The 20,528-nt window shown below is 43.2% G+C and overlaps 1 protein-coding gene across 1 annotated transcript in view; it reads right to left on the bottom strand.

Annotated features, from left to right (window-relative positions):
- FOXJ3 (forkhead box J3) overlaps window positions 1-20,528 on the bottom strand; it is a 68,021-nt gene extending 47,493 nt beyond the window's left edge. The window contains exon 1 of the mRNA XM_072156126.1: window positions 20,431-20,528. The gene's annotated coding sequence lies outside the window, so the exon portion shown is untranslated. The remainder of the gene's footprint in view (window positions 1-20,430) is intronic.

Genomic DNA, 20,528 nt, shown 5'->3' with positions numbered 1-20,528 from the left:
ATGGCTAGAAAAAAAAGAAAATGAAGGTCAGTCAGAAAATTTTTGAAAGTGTCCCCAAGTGCAGTTATGGGTGGTTGGTTTAGTGGTTAGCATTACAGCCTTGCAGCACTGGGGTCCTGGGTTCAAGTCCCAGGGTAAAAATCTGCAAAGAGTTTATATGTTCTGTCTGTGTTTGCATGGGTTTCCTCCAGGTCCGGTTTCCTCCCTCACTCCAAAAACATACTGGTAGGTTGAAGATCTATGATGGACTGAGGCGCAAAGACTCAAATGTAGCGTTTGATTACACCAGTATTATTAAAGGTTATTAAAGGATATTCTTGGTTGTATAGCCTGTAGGATTATCTTAGTGAAGAGCTGCATGTGGAGAAACGAGACCACGAGGTGTAAGCGTCCACCAGTTTATCCCGTAGTAAGAGTAATCCACGGTTGCAAGTTAAAGTTATCCACATCCTCACATTCATTAAGCTTTTTTTATTATTATTGTTACAGATAAAATAAAATGACAACTTCGCGTTTTGGCGCTGGACCAGCGCCTTCGTCAGGTTGACAATGATAAAAAACAATGAAATGATTGTCAACCTGATGAAGGCGTTGGTCCAGCGTAATCTGTGTGCTCTATATTAATAAAGGAATTATTATTATTTCGAAAAAAAACATCAAGCGCTACAAAGAAACTGGCTCCCATGAGCCCCGCTCCAAGAAAGGAAGACCAATAGTCACCTCTTCTGCAGAGGATAAGTTCATCCAAGTCACCAGCCTCAGAAATCACAGGTTAACAGCAGCTCAGCCTAGAGGTCTAGCAGCAGACAACTCTACAACATCTGGTAAGAGGAGACTGTGTGCAGCAGCCTTCATAGTAATATAGCTGCTAATATAGACAGGCAACAAGCACAAGAGACTTGTTTGGGCTAAAGAACACAAGGAATGGACTTTAGACCAGTGGAAATCTGTGCTTTGGTCTGAGGAGTCCAAATTTGAGATCTTTGATTCTATCAAGCAGGTCTTTGTGCAACACAGAAAAGGTGAATAAATGGACTCCACATGTCTTGTCCCCACCATAAAGCACAAAGGAGGAGGTGTGATGGTGTGGGGGTGCTTTGCTGGAGACATTGATGGGGATTTATTCAGAATTGAAGTTATACTGCAGCGGCTGCTATTCCATCCGGTTTGCATTTAGTTGGGCTGTGTAAGGGCTATTTGACCAAGGAGAGTGATGGAATGCTACACTAGACGACCTGGCCTCCACAGTCACCAGACCTGAACCCAATCGAGATGGTTTGGGGTGAGCTGGACCACAAAGTGAAGGCAAAAGGGCCAACAAGTGCTAAGTATCTCTGGGAACTCCTTCAAGGTGATTTCAGGTGACTACCTCTTGAAGCTCATCAAAAGAATGCCAATAGTGTGCAACCCCCATAATCAAAGCAAAAGGTGGCTTTGAACCACCTAGAACAGTGATGGCGAACCTTTTAGAGACTGAGTGCCCAAACTACAACAAAGACCCGCTTATTTATCGCAAAGTGCCAACACAGAAATGTAATTTGTGATTTATACTCCCTTCTCTGTCACAGTTTTCATTGATACCAGCCCCTGAGGACACCAATAAAGCAGAAAATAGTCCCAGGTAGCGCTGTCACTTTAATATAGCTCTGTGCACAGCAAGTCCTGGGCTGTCTGGGACTGCAGGAAGATACCTGGAGTCCTCTCTGGTGAAGGCCTGAGTGCCCACAGAAAGGGCTCCGAGTGCCACCTCTGGCACCAGTGCCATAGGTTAGCCATCACTGACCTAGAATATAAGACATATTTTCAGTTGTTTCACACTTTTTTGTTATGTATATAATTCCACATGTGTTAATTCATAGTTTTGATGCCTGTACTGTACATTGCTCTGCAGGAGCGAGCAGGATGGAAAGATGCAGCTTGCCACTTCTCTCCATCCTGTGTTTTCACACAGTATGCAATGTATACTGCACCAAAAAGGGTGCCACCACCAGTATTAGTCTTTGTATATGCTCAGCGTATACATTGGGAGGTTTCCTTGCATATAAAAAAAATATACAAGAAATAAAACACATAGTATGGCTACATTCACAAGGTGGTATGCCGTGGACAGAGGAGGTGGCCCCTCCAACGTCCATAGGAAACAGCGGGCGCATGGCTGCACACTAGGGAAAAGATAAAGGCCGCATATACATCCCCATAGACGGACAAATCAATGAGCCCTATGAATGTCACTTGAACTGTACAGCTGCATCAAATGAGATCCCAGAAGTAAAAGCCATATTGTGTAGGGCACTAGGCCATCTTTTCAGACATACCTTCCCCTGTTTCCCAGAAATCTATTATTTTAGATAAAATTAAATTTACCATACATCTTTCTGCAAAATTAGCTTCTTGGCGCACCGAAGGAGCCATGCCTGCTAGTGGGCTTGTCCTGTTCCTTTATACCTCCCCTTTACACAATGATGGATGTCTTTTGCAGAAATAAGGTGTAGACAGAAGATATTGGGTGCACTAGTAACATGACAGATTGCTGGGAAACAAGTCCGGTATATTTGGAAGCTTATACCGTACCCTACACAATGCTGCTTTGGTTGGTAGGGTGAATTTTGCCAAAAAGGGATTGCTTGTGTGATGGTGGTGTAGGACTTTTTTTTCATCTTTAGAATTAGTTCAGGTCCATAAAGTTGTTTACTGAAACCACTCACAGCAAAACTTAGGTTCCAAACCCAGCAAAACAGCGGTACTGTGTCAGCGCTCCCACTCTGTATATTATTTTGCAGTGTAGACATATTTTCAGCTTTACGCTTCAGGCAGCAGCAGATCATTCCATCGTGATTTACAGAGGAGACTGTCTGAGGAAATGGTCTTATCTGATGATTTCTATAGCGATTCCAGGATTGCACTCAGCACATGACGGCTTATGGGAAGCATGTACATTACCCCACAGATAACTAGTTACTGACATCACTGCAGCAAGCGTCTGCTCTGATAAACATATCCCCTTTATTTTCCTCCTACAGACCATTCCTGGATTATAATCTGTGCACAGGAAAGGAATATTCTAGAAACCTTTACCCCAATCATCTCCCCTGATACTTCCATAGAGGGGAAAATTAGTGGGGGCTGAAGGCTTTGGGGTATTGGAAGGCCCCAGACATAAGATAGTCGGCTGTATCCTTGAAATCGGCCAATTTTCATGTAATTTGACCTGTGACATGGTCTTGGATGCACAGTCACTTTATTAGAAGACCATACGTGTGATGGAAATGACCTTCAAATCGAGAAGCTAAGGAATTAAATAACACGCAGTTACAAGAAAAAAAAAATGGGACACAGGACTCCCACTCTCACCATGGGTGATGGGTAGCCATGCTCAATCAGCAAACCCTTAATACTGATTCTGTGGATAAGTGAATTATGTTGAGGTTGGAAGAGCTGATCTAGTCTTTTCATATAAATGGCCTAACCGTTAATAAGAAATTGTGAGGTGCAACACCCAGCACCTCAATCCATCAGCTACAAGAAGGGTCTGCTACACAGAAGAAAAGGGCAGAGGCATTGTGTTCTGCAGGCTCATTTACTATAATGGGAGCCAAGCTTGTATGGCCACTGCATAATGGACAGGGTGGTCTACTTAAACAATGCTGTCGATAGTTATACAATGAACACATTGGAAGCATACTTGTGAAAATGCCATCATTTTAAATTTGGGGACAGATGGAGATTGGGTCTCCCCTAGCTTAGCCTTCAAGTTATAATCTATTGTTACGAAGTTTCAGGCCCGGTCTATTCACTCATTGTACATTCATTAGAACATAACGTTTCCTGTGTTAGAAGTAGCGACTAGACAAGTAATTTTAGCATTGGTTCATTATACAACCTCATTTTGAGGTAGTCTATTCTCACAATATGAGAGAGAGACAGAGAGAGACAGAGACATATATATACATACATATACATATATACATACATACATATATATATACACACACACTCACCGGCTCGTTAACACTTAATTTCTAATCAGCCAATCACAAGGCGGCAACTCAGCGCATTTAGGCATGTAGACATGGTCAAGACAATCTCCTGCAGTTCAAACCGAGCATCAGTATGGGGAAGAAAGGTGATTTGAGTGCCTTTGAACGTGGCATGGTTGTTGGTGCCAGAAGGGCTGGTCTGAGTATTTCAGAAACTGCTGATCTACTGGGATTTTCACGCACAACCATCTCTAGGGTTTACAGAGAATGGTCCAAAAAAGAAAAAACATCCAGTGAGCGGCAGTTCTGTGGGCGGAAATACCTTGTTGATGCCAGAGGTCAGAGGAGAATGGGCAGACTGGTTCGAGCTGATAGAAAGGCAACAGTGACTCAAATCGCCACCCGTTATAACCAAGGTAGGCAGAAGAGCATCTCTGAACGCACAGTACGTCGCACTTTGAGGCAGATGGGCTACAGCAGCAGAAGACCACACCGGGTGCCACTCCTTTCAGCTAAGAACAGGAAACTGAGGCTACAATTTGCACAAGTTCATCGAAATTGGACAGTAGAAGATTGGAAAAACGTTGCCTGGTCTGATGAGTCTCGATTTCTGCTGCGACATTCAGATGGTAGGGTCAGAATTTGGCGTCAACAACAAGAAAGCATGGATCCATCCTGCCTTGTATCAACTGTTCAGGCTGGTGGTGGTGGTGTCATGGTGTGGGGAATATTTTCTTGGCACTCTTTGGGCCCCTTGGTACCAATTGAGCATCGTTGCAACGCCACAGCCTACCTGAGTATTGTTGCTGACCATGTCCATCCCTTTATGACCACAATGTACCCAACATCTGATGGCTACTTTCAGCAGGATAATGCGCCATGTCATAAAGCTGGAATCATCTCAGACTGGTTTCTTGAACATGACAATGAGGTCACTGTACTCAAATGGCCTCAACAGTCACCAGATCTCAATACAATAGAGCATCTTTGGGATGTGGTGGAACGGGAGATTCGCATCATGGATGTGCAGCCGACAAATCTGCGGCAACTGTGTGATGCCATCATGTCAATATGGACCAAAATCTCTGAGGAATGCTTCCAGCACCTTGTTGAATCTATGCCACGAAGAATTGAGGTAGTTCTGAATGCAAAAGGGGGTATATATATATATATATATATATCTCCAACACTGTACTTGAGTACATACATCATTTATCCAAAATGTTTTGACTAGTTAATAATAGTTTTATATATATTTGATGAGCAGGACCACTTCTGCTCACCTTGCCGCATTACTTTACGGCAGAAGTTCACACAGTAAGTCAAGTGGTTGGTTGGTGGCAATGTACAATAAAAAAAAAACACAATGGACAAATTTAACAAATCAAAACAAGAGTAAAATTACCACATGGGTGCAGCTACTTCAGGAAGTGAAGGCCTTGTAGCCTCGGTTGTCCTCGTAGTATCGGTTTGTAACACACCAGTGACACCTGAACATTGAATATGTCCCGGCTCACATATACGTGTCACTAGAAAACTGGCAATACAGTGTAACAGTCCTCATTGCTTTACTCATAATGAGCAAACATGGCCTCCAAGGTCAAGCTGGCCCAGATCGTCAGTACAACGCTATAAACAGCTTCCACCTTCTGAGACGAGTCCAAACCAGCTGATTCACCTTCCCATAGAGGTTTACAGAGAGCGAAACAAAACTCAAAGCATAAAATCAGCATACTATCCATAGCACCGGACAGAGGCAGCGGTGCCCGGACTCACCGTGTACCTAACCCTCCAGAACAGGGCACACACCTCCACTGCACTATAATAACAACGGCATAAGAAACTAAAATAAGGGCAGAACTTTCCAGAGGGGGCACACACTAGTATGTAAGTGTGCATGGTTTACAATGTATGATCCTGGTCCTAGATTTCCTTTAAGAGTAAGGCAGAATCTTTTCCCTAAAAAAAGTTTTGTACGGTAATTTGAAGAATTTTATCATAAAAATAGCTAGATCGATCTATATCCATTTTAATTGTATTCCGTTGCCTCAGGTACTGTAATGACAACTTCACATATATCATCTACATAAAAGAAAACATTTTGGCCTAAGGCTACATGCACACTAATGTTGTTCTGGTCCATGCTCGATCATTTGCGGAGGTCACACTGACACCAATTTCAATGGACCCATGGACATGCACACGTTTTTCATGGATTCATGAGGAGGTAGGGCAGGGCCCGTGTTTGCAGTTTGGAACTCCCCATCTATGGAAAGTCTATGAGAATGTGTGCCATATACATGTGGTCCGTATTTACAGATTGGGCAACAAAATAATGTGACTCTTCGAGGGGCTGGGGTAACCTAGCAACATAATTTGCCAGACTTTTAAGTTGTTGTTTTTTTTCCTTTTGAGGATTTGCAAAAAAAGGATGAAATACAGATTGCGGTTTCGCAAATTTAAGCCTTGACAACAGAATATGCATGCATGACATAAGGACAGGGAAAACGGGCCAGAAACATTGTTTGCAGCCCAACAGCAGCATGCAGGTACCTTTAGGAGCTGTATGGCACATGTACATGTGCCACAGCTAAGGCCTGTCACTGGATACAACAGTCATGTGAACAGGACAGAGAACTAACATGTAACTAATTGTCTTATAACATTCCCTGTTCTTCATGAAATTCCTTACAACAGTAGGACAGCCCCTTTAAATATCCAAGTTGTATGATAATTCATATCAATCAGGTAGTCAATAAGGAAAACATGTGGCCACATTCGTGGCACATGGTCATGCGATGCAAAAGTCGGCATACATGGAATTTAGGAAACCACAGCCAATGGCATCTCCATGACATCTATAGATGCCCTATATTAACACTTTCCACACATCAACTTGATACTTGTCATCTCTGCAAGAAGTTTTTACTACTATTCTGAAAGCCCCTGTCATATCTGGAGGGATTTTTTATTCTGTTAAAATAGAAGTGACACTTACTGTAATGCTGATGGCTGTAGGTGACAGCGCATTTCACACCTCTTACTATGATTCACTGCCTACAGCGCACATAGCACATCACGTGGATGGAATAAACCTGTAATAACTAACAGAATGAAGTACAGCAAACGCTGCCCGACCACAAGGATGTCACCTCTGCAGATGAGCATCGATAACGTCAGATCGGGCTCAGATAGGACAGAATAATGAACCACAACACTCAGTGGTATATGATCAATGGGGGAAAAAGTGGCTTGTACTTTCACCAGTTTAACCTCTAAATATCTGGAACAGTACATAGACGGACACTTGTGCCTTTTACACAAAATAGTCGCAACTATGGCGACACAGCACAACAGGTACATGATCAATGGCAAATAAGATTTTGTACATTGGTCCCCGATCTGCCTGGCATGGAGTTCTGGAGCAATGTTCTGGTACAATTGTTCATTCTGCAACTCCCAAAGTGGTATTCTACTGGGCCTGGCTGGGCCACAGGATAGGGCCTAACTTGATGATTGCTGGGGCTGGAGGGGGCTCTGTGAAGAGACCGCCACAGACCACAATAACAAGGGGTCTCATGTACCTCAGTCGAACCCCACATCGCTCCACGAGAGTAATGGAGCAGACAGCAGCAAATTATTATTCTGCTCCATTCATCAATATGGAGCTGCCGAAGATCACAGCGCCACTGTCTTAAATGCTGCCAGCATTATCGTCTCAGCCCGTGAGCCCTCTTCCTAGAACATGTACGGCGCAGAGTGTGAAGGGGTTAACGACAAACTTATCCACAGTTGGATACAATTACAGTTGTGGAGTGGTAACTGTATATGACAATCATACTGCCGACTCAATTTAACAGTGGATATTTCTGGTTGCACCAAGGATCCCAATCTTTGTGCAAAATACAAGCGGATATGTAAAATGACACCAGAACTGTGTTTCTAGGTGCCACTGTTCAGAAGATATAGCAGTTGTAACTATGGCCCGTCATTGAATTAAGGACACAGTTGGTGCCCCCTTCCCAGTTGTGAAAAGATCCCTTTTAAAAATGTTGATGGTATTTCAGCTCAGGACCACTCAACTCGTATCCGTTTTTCACGGTTTCTCAAACATTATAGGCCATTGACAGCGAACTGTTAAAAACTATTGTATTTAGTGCACCCAATTATCCTTCTTTTTAAGTAAAACAAACAGCACACGTGTGCCACTTCCCTTAGTCATTAAATGGTAAAATTGTTGTCTTATGGGGGGGGGGGGGAACGAGTAGAGGAACGACACGATTATGTCACGTAAACGTCTCCAAACCTCAACATGTATACAATTAGTACGATCAATCCCTTACAGATGGCTCCAGGGAATAGAAGAATGGCGCACACATTCCCTCCCCAGATTATAGGGTTAAACCTGTATATTTACGAGTGCTTGACACGGCAGGAATCCCATCAAACTTAGGGCAATCATCTCACTAAAAGCACTCTGTGCACACATCAAAAGCCGGCAAAAGCCATTTCCATAGCAGCAGGCACAAAGCAGGTAGATAGTGCCAACCTCGCCTCGGGCTGCTTCCTGGATGCCAGCTTCAGCTGCTTTTATTATGACACAGATCTACATGATATCAGGCCCCGTTGTAGAAAATGAGCAGACTGAAGCCAGAAGTGCACAGGGGTGCAGAGAGTGCACTTGGCTATGGAGCCTAAAGGAATTGTTATAATTACCGGGCTGATCTTAGCGGGGGATGGGATGAGGATATTTTATCCCTGCAAATGGCTCAGTATGAACTTGGTAAACAATAATTCACCTACACAGAGGTAGAAGACTATGCCAGGAACACAAATGCATCCAAGTAACAAATAGTAGTGTGCAGACCGCAGCCCCCTGATAACCAGAGCCCCTCTTTATGTGAACGCATTTCTTCAATTAAAAGATTGAATCAATAAAGATCTACCGGCTTCAGACAACTACGGCGTCCCCAAGGCCGCATACACACATAGCGTTACCACTGCGTTTTTAAATTCAAAGGCTGCTGAGGAATGTAAAACTGGGAAGGCAAACTTTTCTTTCCCTTTTTAGCATAATTACACCAAAATTTGTTTTGCAAAGTTGACCAAAACATAGTTTCATACTCCTGCGCCTGATTCCTTCTTAAAAATCCAGATGTGGTTGTCCAGAAAAAAAAAAAAAAAAAAAAAAACAACACAAAATGTTTTCCACATCGTGGTGAAAACGTTTTTTTTGATTAGGGGGATCAAAAAAAATTGAGAGATTGGCCCAATTATATTGCTTTCAGCATTGGGATTACAAAACGGATGCTTTATCACAATGTTAATTTTGTAAATGCAATGGGGACAGCAATGTAATTGGGCCAATCCCCTTTTCTCAGCTATTGTGATGCGTTTGAAAATGCATGCGTTAACGCCACGTGTGAATGTAGCCTAAAGCATTTGGAGAAAAAAAACCCCAAAAAAACACACCTACCTTGTCCAATGTGCGCTGCAGCAAGTAAAGCCGATGTATAACACCCTGGCTTCACTGTGCAAGTTCTTTAGGCAATGCGCATGCACAGTAAGGGTGAAGACACACATGGCGTTTTTGGGCCGTTTTTACTAAGTGCGTTTTCAGATCGTTAAAAACGCATCCGTTTTTTAAAAACGCATGCGTTTCTGTCCGTTTTTCATTGCGCAATTTCGGGAAAACGGACAAAAACGGATGCGTTTTTAACGATCTTAAAACGCACTTAGTAAAAACGGCCCAAAAACGCCATGTGTGTCTTCACCCTAAGGCTGGGATACTAACCCGGCTTCACCTTCATTATCACCAAAGGAGGCGCAGGTGTGGGATCTGAAGATGTGAGTACGAACCTCCTCAGACTCGCATCTAGGCAAGTATAAAAGGACTTAAGGGCCCATAGAGCCCTTAAAGGGGTATTCTCATCAGGGCATTTAAATTTAATTCAATTCATGTGCCATATGTAAACATTTCTTCAATTGGATGTTATAAAAAAAAAAAAAAAAAAAAAAAAAAAAAAAAAAAAGGGTCCTGTGTGGGAAGATAATGTCTCAGAAATGTAGTCATGTTGTCCCTTAGAAACGAGATGGCTTCCTCGGATACACCACGTCACACTCTGGCTGCGGTGGACAGACATGCGCTATTGAGTCCTGCCTGACCACCAGGATTCAGCAATCATTACCACAGGATGGCTGTGCGACATGTAGTAACTCCCGGACATTTCATATACAAAAACTTTTTGTTTCTTTGTGCAATTGCTCCAACAGAGGTGGCCGTATCCGAGGAAGCCGTCTCGTTTCTAAGGGACAACATGGCTACATTTATGAGAAATTATCTTCACACGGGTACATTTTTTTTAATGACATCTAATTGAAGAAATGTCTATAAATGGCAGATTAATGAAACTGAATGTGATTGCCCAGACGAGAATACCCCTTTAAGTCCCAACGGCAGCCCTTTTTCAACACCAGCGATGCTCTCAAAAGCAGAAAATCAAGTTGTATTCTCGACCTGGTAACTAGGCAGAGAACCCAGCGAGTCGAGTTGGGCTGGTCACCACGGATCGAGTCCATGGCCTTACTCTTGGCATGTCAGCCAGCACACGCCTCCGTTTCCTATTTCACACGGCCCCCTGGCCAAGGTCCATCGCATGAGCATTGGCCGCTCTCAGCTGTCATGCTGAGAGGGTTGCTAAGCGGTGAGCAAGAAGGCGGGAAGGCACGCATGTGCGGTGAGCGGGGAGAGTTCGCGGATCGCTGGGATGCTCACTTCTGCTAAATCTCTCTGAAAAGATGTGTCCTCCAGACACGTCACATAATCTGCAGAATGTTGTTCCTCTTAGGATACCTGTACATAAACATCTGCCTTTTGGGGCGCAAACAGCTTGCAAAAATAGAAGAGAACTTTCCGAGGCCCAAACTGGCAGGAATAGAACCTACTCCAAAATCTTCTGCTAGCGCAATCATTTCACACAGCGTAGAAACCACAATATTGTGTATGAGCCCATAGAAATACATGGAGATGTGTTATCTATTGGCCACAATATACAGGTGGTCCCCTACTTAAGAACACTCGACTTACATAGGACCCCTAGTTACAAACGGACCTCTGGATATTGCTAATTTATTGTACTTTAGTCCTAGGCAAAAATAATCAGCTGTAACAGTTATCATAGGTGTCTGTAATGAAGCTTTAGTGTTCATCCTGATTCTTATGACAACCCAACATTTTTAAATTCCAATTGTTGCAGAGACCAAAAAAGTTCTGGGATTACAGTGATAAAATATACAGTTCTGACTTACACTCACCGGCCACTTTATTAGGTACACCATGCTAGTAACGGGTTGGACCCCCTTTTGCCTTCAGAACTGCCTCAATTCTTCGTGGCATAGATTCAACAAGGTGCTGGAAGCATTCCTCAGAGATTTTGGTCCATATTGACATGATGGCATCACACAGTTGCGGCAGATTTGTCGGCTGCACATCCATGATGCGAATCTCCCGTTCCACCACATCCCAAAGATGCTCTATTGGATTGAGATCTGGTGACTGTGGAGGCCATTTGAGTACAGTGACCTCATTGTCATGTTCAAGAGACCAGTCTGAGATGATTCCAGCTTTATGACATGGCGCATTATCCTGCTGAAAGTAGCCATCAGATGTTGGGTACATTGTGGTCATAAAGGGATGGTCAGCAACAATACTCAGGTAGGCTGTGGCGTTGCAACGATGCTCAATTGGTACCAAGGGGCCCAAAGAGTGCCAAGAAAATATTCCCCACACCATGACACCACCACCACCAGCCTGAACCGTTGATACAAGGCAGGATGGATCCATGCTTTCATGTTGTTGACGCCAAATTCTGACCCTACCATCCGAATGTCGCAGCAGAAATCGAGACTCATCAGACCAGGCAACGTTTTAGCTTAGCTGAAAGGAGTGGCACCCGGTGTAGTCTTCTGCTGCTGTAGCCCATCTGCCTCAAAGTTCGATGTACTGTGCGTTCAGAGATGCTCTTCTGCCTACCTTGGTTGTAACGGGTGGCGATTTGAGTCACTGTTGCCTTTCTATCAGCTCGAACCAGTCTGCCCATTCTCCTCTGACATCAACATTTCCGCCCACAGAACTGCCGCTCACTGGATGTTTTTTCTTTTTTGGACCATTCTCTGTAAACCCTAGAGATGGTTGTGCGTGAAAATCCCAGTAGATCAGCAGTTTCTGAAATACTCAGACCAGCCCTTCTGGCACCAACAACCATGCCACGTTCAAAGGCACTCAAATCACCTTTCTTCCCCATACTGATGCTCGGTTTGAACTGCAGGAGATTGTCTTGACCATGTCTACATGCCTAAATGCACTGAGTTGCCACCATGTGATTGGCTGATTAGAAATTAAGTGTTAATGAGCAGTTGGACAGGTGTACCTAATAAAGTGGCCAGTGAGTGTACATACAAATTCAATTTAAGAACAAACCTACAGACCCTATCTTGTATGTAACCCGGAGACGGCCTGTATACATTTGTGTGCAGGAGGCCAGATTTTACTACTTTAAACAGCTAACCCCCTCAGGTAGGGCCTGAAATGTCTTTCTAAAATTCCCTCTTTAACATTAAATCTCACCCGTTTACCTATATAAAAAAAAAATTATAAAACAAAGTCGCCTCCAAAGTCTTCTAAATCGGAGCAGGAAAGAGTCATAGCTTATCCGAGAGGGGTCAAGTTTAGAGGCTGCAGGGGGAAATGTCATAAGGACTTCACTATCTTTGGAGATATATATATACTCTGTGTGTCATACTAAAGATAAGAATCTGATCTTTCAGAATGATGTAAAATCAGGCGACAGGCTACTATAAAAATAATATTTAGACAGGTGCAGTTTTCAGATGAGATTTAAAATATATCCAGAGAATTCCCCTTTATATGGGGGAGCCACCATCTATTAACTTAAAGGATATTGCATCCCCTCTGTCAGTATCCTTGTATCTTCTTATGCACTAGTTTTTAAGAAAAAAGGTTTTAAAAATTATGCAAATGAGCCTGAGGGGCTTGGGACTACATTGACATCTATGGAGTCTGGAGCTTCTTAGGTTCATTTGCATGATTTTTAAACCCTTTGTTTCATAAAAGCAAGGTCCTAGGAAGCTAAAAGAGGAACATATCCTGCCAGAGGGGGCACACACCAGTATGTCAGTGTACTTGGTTTACAATCCTTCATCCTGGTGGTAGATGTTCTTTAACCTCTTTTACAAAACAGTTCAGCAAAAAAACTTTCCAAGTGACAGGTCCTAGAAAATGTGAAAAATTTCAATGCAAAATCTAAAAATGTCAGAAGAAGAAAAAAAAAAAAAAAAGTGTGCAGAAGACCACAAAAAATGATCACCAAAAAGTTTGCTGCACGTGTCAAAGTCGTCTCAACAAATGTGGTCACTGAATATGATAATTAGTTTCACTCTTTATAGTCACCACTTTATTAATAGGAACAGACCTGGTACGCGTCTGGAGATTTATAATATGGCTATATATGTCTGTATGGGGGCTTGTTCTTTGCAGGAGGAGTTCTATTTTTAAAGGAAAACATACCATCTTGCATAGATAATTTACCAAATCAAGCATGGATTAACCAGGGACACTTAATCATACATCCAGACACAGTGACTGTGGTAATCTTAGATTTCTTATCTATGGCCTCATTCCTCAATATCCCATGCCCTGTACTGGGAAGCCGGAAAAAAGTATTCCAAATGAGGCGAAATTGACAAAAAAAGACCCCACATCTGCACAATTTTCTTTTGGGCACTGTTATTACGGCTTTAACTGTGCATTTCATAAGAAACCACCCTTTTATTCTTCGGGTCAGTATGATCATGGAGACACCAAATTTATACCCGTTTTAATAGATTTTAAAATTTTTTAAAGTTATTCATTCTTCCATATTCCAAGGACAATAACACCATTCATACTTCATGTATGGAGGTGGATGATACAACATTTATATTGCTACCATTTTGGGCACTACACCACCTTTTGATCACCTTTTATTAAAGGCCATGTGCAAAATGGCTAAAAAATGCAATTCAGACGTTTGGACGCTATTTTCTGTTATGGGGTTCACTGATGGGAATAACCATTTCTATATTTTGTCCCCGGGTTACGTAAAAGATAGGTACCATTGGTTTGTTCTTAAGTTGAATTTGTATGTAAGTTGAAACTGTATATTTTATAGTTGTAGATCCAGACAAAAATGTTTTGCCCCATTGACAATTGTGGTTTCAACATTTTTTGCTGTAATGGGACCAAGGATTATCAATAAAGCTTCATTACATTCACCTTACAGCTGATCAGTGCAGCCTGAGAATAAAGTAACATCCAGAGAGCTTCACCAGAGGTCACAGTGGGGAGAGGGGTCCGTCTGTGTGCCCTCTTCACACATTCGCTGTAGCACCATGCAGCAAGGGGTTAGTCAATTTTTTAAATATATCAGCTATTTTTATAAAAGTGTAGAAAAGAAAATACATTTCTTTGTGATCTAATTTATGCAGGGTGAGGTAGTACTGACTTTAAAGGGCACCTACCACCACAAATCTACCTATAAAGGTAGATCGGGTGGTAGGTGAATCAATGGGACGTGAGGATAGCCCTTTTAAGGGCTAATCCTCACGTCCCCGCACTGTTTTATAAACTTTTATTACATTAATATGTTAATTTACTTATGCGGGATCGGCGGACGAGGGCGCGCAGCTACGAGCAGCTGCGCGCCGAACATGGTGAGTAGGAGGGGTAATGTGGCTACCGGGGCGTGGAGTAGCCGCCTCGTGTAACCTCAGATGCGGCTACTCCACGCCCCAGTAGCCGCATAAGTAAATTAACATATTGATGTAATAAAAGTTTATAAAACAGTGCGGGGACGTGAGGATTAGCCCTTAAAAGGGCTATCCTCACGTCCCATTGATTCACCTACCACCCGATCTACCTTTATAGGTAGATTTGTGGTGGTAGGTTTCCTTTAAGATCATTTTCTGAACCTATTCCATAGCAACATTAGTATCACTAGACATTTATACACTGGAGATTAAAATTAGAGAACAGTGTATCATCATTTCATTTTTTTCAGAAAAAATGTAATCTCCATTGATCAACATTTGGTGAATTTTTGTAAGGGGTAAACCATGCACAGGACTTTGCTTTAAATGACTTTAGGATATCTGCAGCCACAGGACGTCACTAGTCCCTCACACTGCTCTGGTGGGATTTTGGTCCACTTCTTCCGGTCTCTTCCACAGTTCTGTGATTGTTTTGGGTTTCTTGCCCATAACTTGGTCACTAAGGATTTTCCAGAGGGTTTCCATTGGGTTTAGATCAGGACTGTAGACTGGTCATTTTACTGTTTCAATGTTTTCTGTTTCAAGTAACTGCTTTACCCATTTTGCTGTGTGACAGGGGGCATCGTCCTGTATGAAAATTGCTGGCCCAGTGATGAACCCAAAGAAAAAAAACATGTGTTGTTGAAGAAGTTTCTTATAAACACTTGTATTCCCTCTGCCATTTAGCTGTATTAGAGGTCCAACACCTGCTGCAGAAAACATTCCCCAAACCATGACATTTCCTCCACATTTCATTGACGACTTTATGCACTTTGGGTTCCGTCTCTTCCCTGTTTGTCAACGAATAAGTTTCCCATCAGATTCAAATAAATTAAATTGTTTTCATCACTGTGGACCACTTCTCAAATGTTCATACAAAATTTTCCTTAACAAAGCAGTCTAACCATAATTCTTTCTCCGCTGCAGAGGTGATGATAATTACCCATGCAGATTCTCCACATTATCCTGTCCTCTCTTTCATCTGTCTTTTGAGGGCGACCAGCCTTCTTTGGGAACGTTAATGACTTTGTGATGTTGTAAAAATGCAATATTCTATAAATCACAGACTTGGAACAACCAAGTTCTCTTGCTATAGTTGATAGGGTCACCCGTTTGCCTTCATGTAAACAACTGGCTGTCAGAGGGTTTCAGTCATTTAGGAATGGTGCACCATTTTTGCAAAGAGTGAAAACTGGAAAGTTAGGCTGCCAGCTAAATAGGGTTCGTCAGATAATTAAGGAAATGAACACCAGGTACCAGATGAACACCAATAACTTGCAGGTATCCAAAAGTGTTCTCTAATTTTTTATAATTCAGTGTATATTTAGTAATACCAGTTACGATTTTATGGTTCAGATTTTGGTAGAAGTTGGTGATAGTCTCCATAGGACTTTAGTATACAATTTTAATACTGTACAGTACAGCTGGCCTCCAATGTTGCTATACAGGGTTGGGGGACTGGGTTGACCTCCACAAATTACAGAGGGCATTTATAGGATAAAGATAAAGAAGACAAGTGGACTTGTAAAAACGTCCATGGATTTTTAATAGCTTCCGTTAGTGTCCGTTTATAGCACTTCCACTTGACTTTTGTTATATGGACAGAATAGACATAAACTGCAGAGATATATTTCCATCTTAAATAACGGAAGTCTAACAGAAGTGGTGCAAAGGGATACTAACAGAAGTCATTATAAGTCCTCAACATCAATGGAGATTATTACAGTTATGTTTCCCCTAAGGTGCAAATAATAGGACAAATCTACGCCTGGTGTGGTTGATTTACATCAGAAAAAAAAGACGTACCGTATATACCGGCGTATAAGACGACTTTTGAAGACAGAAAAATCTGTCTTCTCTGGGGTCGTCTTATACGCCGGTAATCGTCTTATACGCCGGTAATGACGGCGTATAAGACGATCGCGGTCGGATCGCGCTGCATGGAGAGGGCTCACGGGCTGAGCCCTCTCCATAGCCGGTAAGTCTTTGCTGCATATTGCAGCAAAGGCTTACCGGTAACACCCGCGATCGGTGCTAGCACCGATCGCGGGTGTTTTCACAGCGATGGCTGCCGGCAGCCTCAAAAAGATGAGCATGGAACATACTCACCGCGCCGTCTTCTTTCTTCTGCTAGGCGCCGCCATGTTTTTCCCCGGGGCGGCGCCTAGTATGACGTCAGCAGCGGCGCGTCATACTAGGTGCCTGCCGGGGAAGATCAATGGCGGCGCGGAACACTGAAGACGAGCCGCGCGAACATCGGGGCCACCGGAGGGTGAGTATAAAAGTTTATTTATTTTTTAATGCTGTGCTGTATACTACTGGGGGCAGTGCTGTATACTACTGGGGGCAGTGCTGTATACTACTGGGGGCAGTGCTGTATACTACTGGGGGCAGTGCTGTATACTACTGGGGGCAGTGCTGTATACTACTGGGGGCAGTGCTGTATACTACTGGGGGCAGTGCTGTATACTACTGGGGGCAGTGCTGTATACTACTGGGGGCAGTGCTGTATACTACTGGGGGCAGTGCTGTATACTACTGGGGGCTGTGCTGTATACTACTGGGGGCTGTGCTGTATACTACTGGGGGCTGTGCTGTATACTACTGGGGGCTGTGCTGTATACTACTGGGGGCTGTGCTGTAATGGTAATGTTGTTGTTGTATGCCTTATGTTTATGAGCGACAGTTTTCCTGCTATATACCTGCATGTCATAAGAATTTAAATTAAAAAAAAAGGACCATGTTAAATTCAAATCTGTTTTTTTAAAAAATTTTACCGGTGTTTTGTATGCGTTGGAAAAGGGGTAGTCTTATACGGCGAATATATCTTAAACTCTATATTTTAAACAGGAAAGTAGGGGGGTCGTCTTATACACCAGGTCGTCTTATACGCCGGAATATACAGTAATTAGTAATCAGTAATTACTGATTTAATAAAAGAGTTCAGTAACAGACATGCATCTCTTCATAAATTAGCTTTTTCACTCTAATGAAGTATCATTGAGAATAGAAGACTAGGGAGAAAAAAAAAAATGGAGAAAACCATCCAAAATGTTAAAAAAAAAAAAATGGCGTAGGTTCATCCATCACCAATTACCACCAAGTAGCTGTGGTTGATTCCTTCAGGATCTTTTAATATAGTTGTATCACTTCTATGGATTAATTGCACATTACTTCAAGGAAATCTATTATCATGATCAAGGATTGTACACTTCTAGCAGGATCCGTCCTTCTTTAAGCTTCTTATGTCATGATTTTTACAAAGGAAGGCTTTAAAAATGATGCAAATGAGTCTCCGGGCTCAATTAAGAGCTACGGAGCCTGGAGCCCCTCAGGCTCATTTGCATAATCTTTAGTCTAGTGTAAAAACTAGAGCATAAGAAGCTAAAAGAAAGGAAGATCCTGCCAGAGGGAGCACACACCAGTATGCCAGTGTACTTTGTTTACAATCCTTCATCCTGGTGGAAGATTTTCTTTGACCTTTTCCTCCCTTTTAAGGTTTCCCCATATAATAAACACAGTAGGTGCACTCCTCGTACCGGGCCATACCTGAGGACAACTTCTACTCTACAACGACAAAGCAACAAAAGCTAATACAGTACATACACCAAGGCCAAAGAGAAGACAAAAAAGGGACAGTCACACTGCTAGAAAAATGCACTGATCTGGAGTGATTCAGATACTTGTGCTGAAAGACGGCCATAGAGAAACTGTCAAGACACGAGTCACAGAGTGCGACATTCATACACATTCCTGTAGCCTGAAACATGCAATATTTTTGCAGGGGGTATAACAAGCCGTCACCTCTATTTTAAAGAAATTTCCTATGTAACAAGATAAATAATAAGAGTTACACTATCATATTGTTTTAAAGGAAATCTACCATTAAAATCAGGGACACTTGCTCATAGATCCAGGCACAAGTGCTGAGGAAGCAGGGGATGGTGAGACAGTGAAACAGTCGGCAAAGTCAGATCACAGAGGGCATCACTAGCATAATTTGTTGATTTTTAACAGATATAAGATTATCACACTCACGGTGCCTGGATCTATGAGTAATTGCCCTTGGTTTATCATGATGGGATTTTAATGGTAGTATCCATTATAGAGATGCACTCACAATTCTACTGGTCTCAGAGCTCAGCATCAGTCCCCCTGGTACTGTAAAATCGTCTCATATAGGACAAGCTAAAGCCCTGTTCACACCTGTAGCAACTCCGAAGTAGACGTTATGTATTAACAGCAGTCTCTGATCTGTTATATGACTCCAGTAGAGCCCAATGGAGCCACTGACTGCTGCAGACACACAGACACCTACTGTAATAGAAACAAGAATAACGTTTTGGACAGGTATAGAGACATATATTTGCCAGTGCAATACAAACCTTGCATGATAATCTAGCCCTAGCCTTAGGATACGTACACATGAACGTTGTTCTGGTTCATTTCAATGGACACACATAACAGATTTTTCACGAATCTACATTGGGTCTGCAGAAAACTCAGCTCAGGTCTTTACCATAAAAGTCTACAGAAAGTTGAAAAACACGGATGCCACGCAGGTGTCACCCGTATTTGCGAATCAGGTTTTAAGGTAACACGATAAGGAGGCACAAAGGAAATGGGACAAGCTAACATCATTCGCCTGCCAGGAATTCTTTATGTGAAGCTGAAATGACACAGACCACAAAAACTGACCACTAATCTGTCGTCCGCCGCCCAAGAACGCGACACGTTAACTATGATGAAGTATTAATTGAGGTCCAGGACTAAGGAGCTCTGCTGAGCGCGTGACATGGAACATAGCAGAATCTAAATAAGATGAAAATTTTGGCTGCGTTGGCATGGCAGGCGCCTCTAGGCACAGGGTAGCTATAATGCAGTTATTTGGGAGCAGTCCTTATTTAGGCTGAACCGCATGACAAGTTTTACTGGACACTTATAAGATGACCGCCACCGGTGCCCAGAAGTTTCTGGCGACCATTTCAATGTCATGTGACAGCATCCCAAAAAACTGGCAGCCATACACAATGACAGTGACATTTGGGGTACACGGGACGTGAAAGTTACTACTGTGCTGATAATGCCCCAAATGTGTGCAGCGCCAAGTATCCAGGTGCTTCATGGAAGTCAATGAAAATCGTACACAGCCATAGACGATGCAACAAACAGTCTGGACCGGAACCAGGGCATAAAGGGGTTAATAAGTGGCCAGTGCCGGGGCCACTGTGGCCGGGCTGCTGGTGTCAGCCCCTGGGGAGGTAACTAGTCCCCTCTCCCCGCCGGCTGTGTACAGGAGGCAGAGGCCGTGTGCAGGGGCCTGCTGTCATATCCAGGGTGACACCCGGGGACACCAGGCCTCCCCCAGCCGCCAGAGCTCAGCACACACAGGCCCCCGCTGTATGAGCGAGTCCTCGGCCCCAGCGAGGCGCTATTTCCCCTCACAGCAGTGATCACTACCGCCCCCTGAGCTGCTGCCTGCGAGGCTTCCTGCGTACACCCGGTCCCGGAGTCTCCCCCCTGCGCCTCAGACACTCAGCCCCTTGCTCCCGGTCTCCGATCTGTAGTGACAGAAGCGGCTTCTGACCTGATCTGCTGCTCCGTGCGGTCCCGACGTGTCGGCCAGGAGAGGAACAAATGCAGGCGAGCGGAGAAACTACAACACCCGGCATGCCTTGCGCGGAG

This window comes from Engystomops pustulosus, chromosome 6 (genome assembly GCF_040894005.1).
Source record: "Engystomops pustulosus chromosome 6, aEngPut4.maternal, whole genome shotgun sequence".
In the NCBI taxonomy this organism is placed as follows: domain Eukaryota; kingdom Metazoa; phylum Chordata; class Amphibia; order Anura; family Leptodactylidae; genus Engystomops; species Engystomops pustulosus.
The sequence above is the reverse complement of the archived record's forward strand: the minus strand, read 5'-3'. Positions and strand labels throughout refer to the sequence as shown.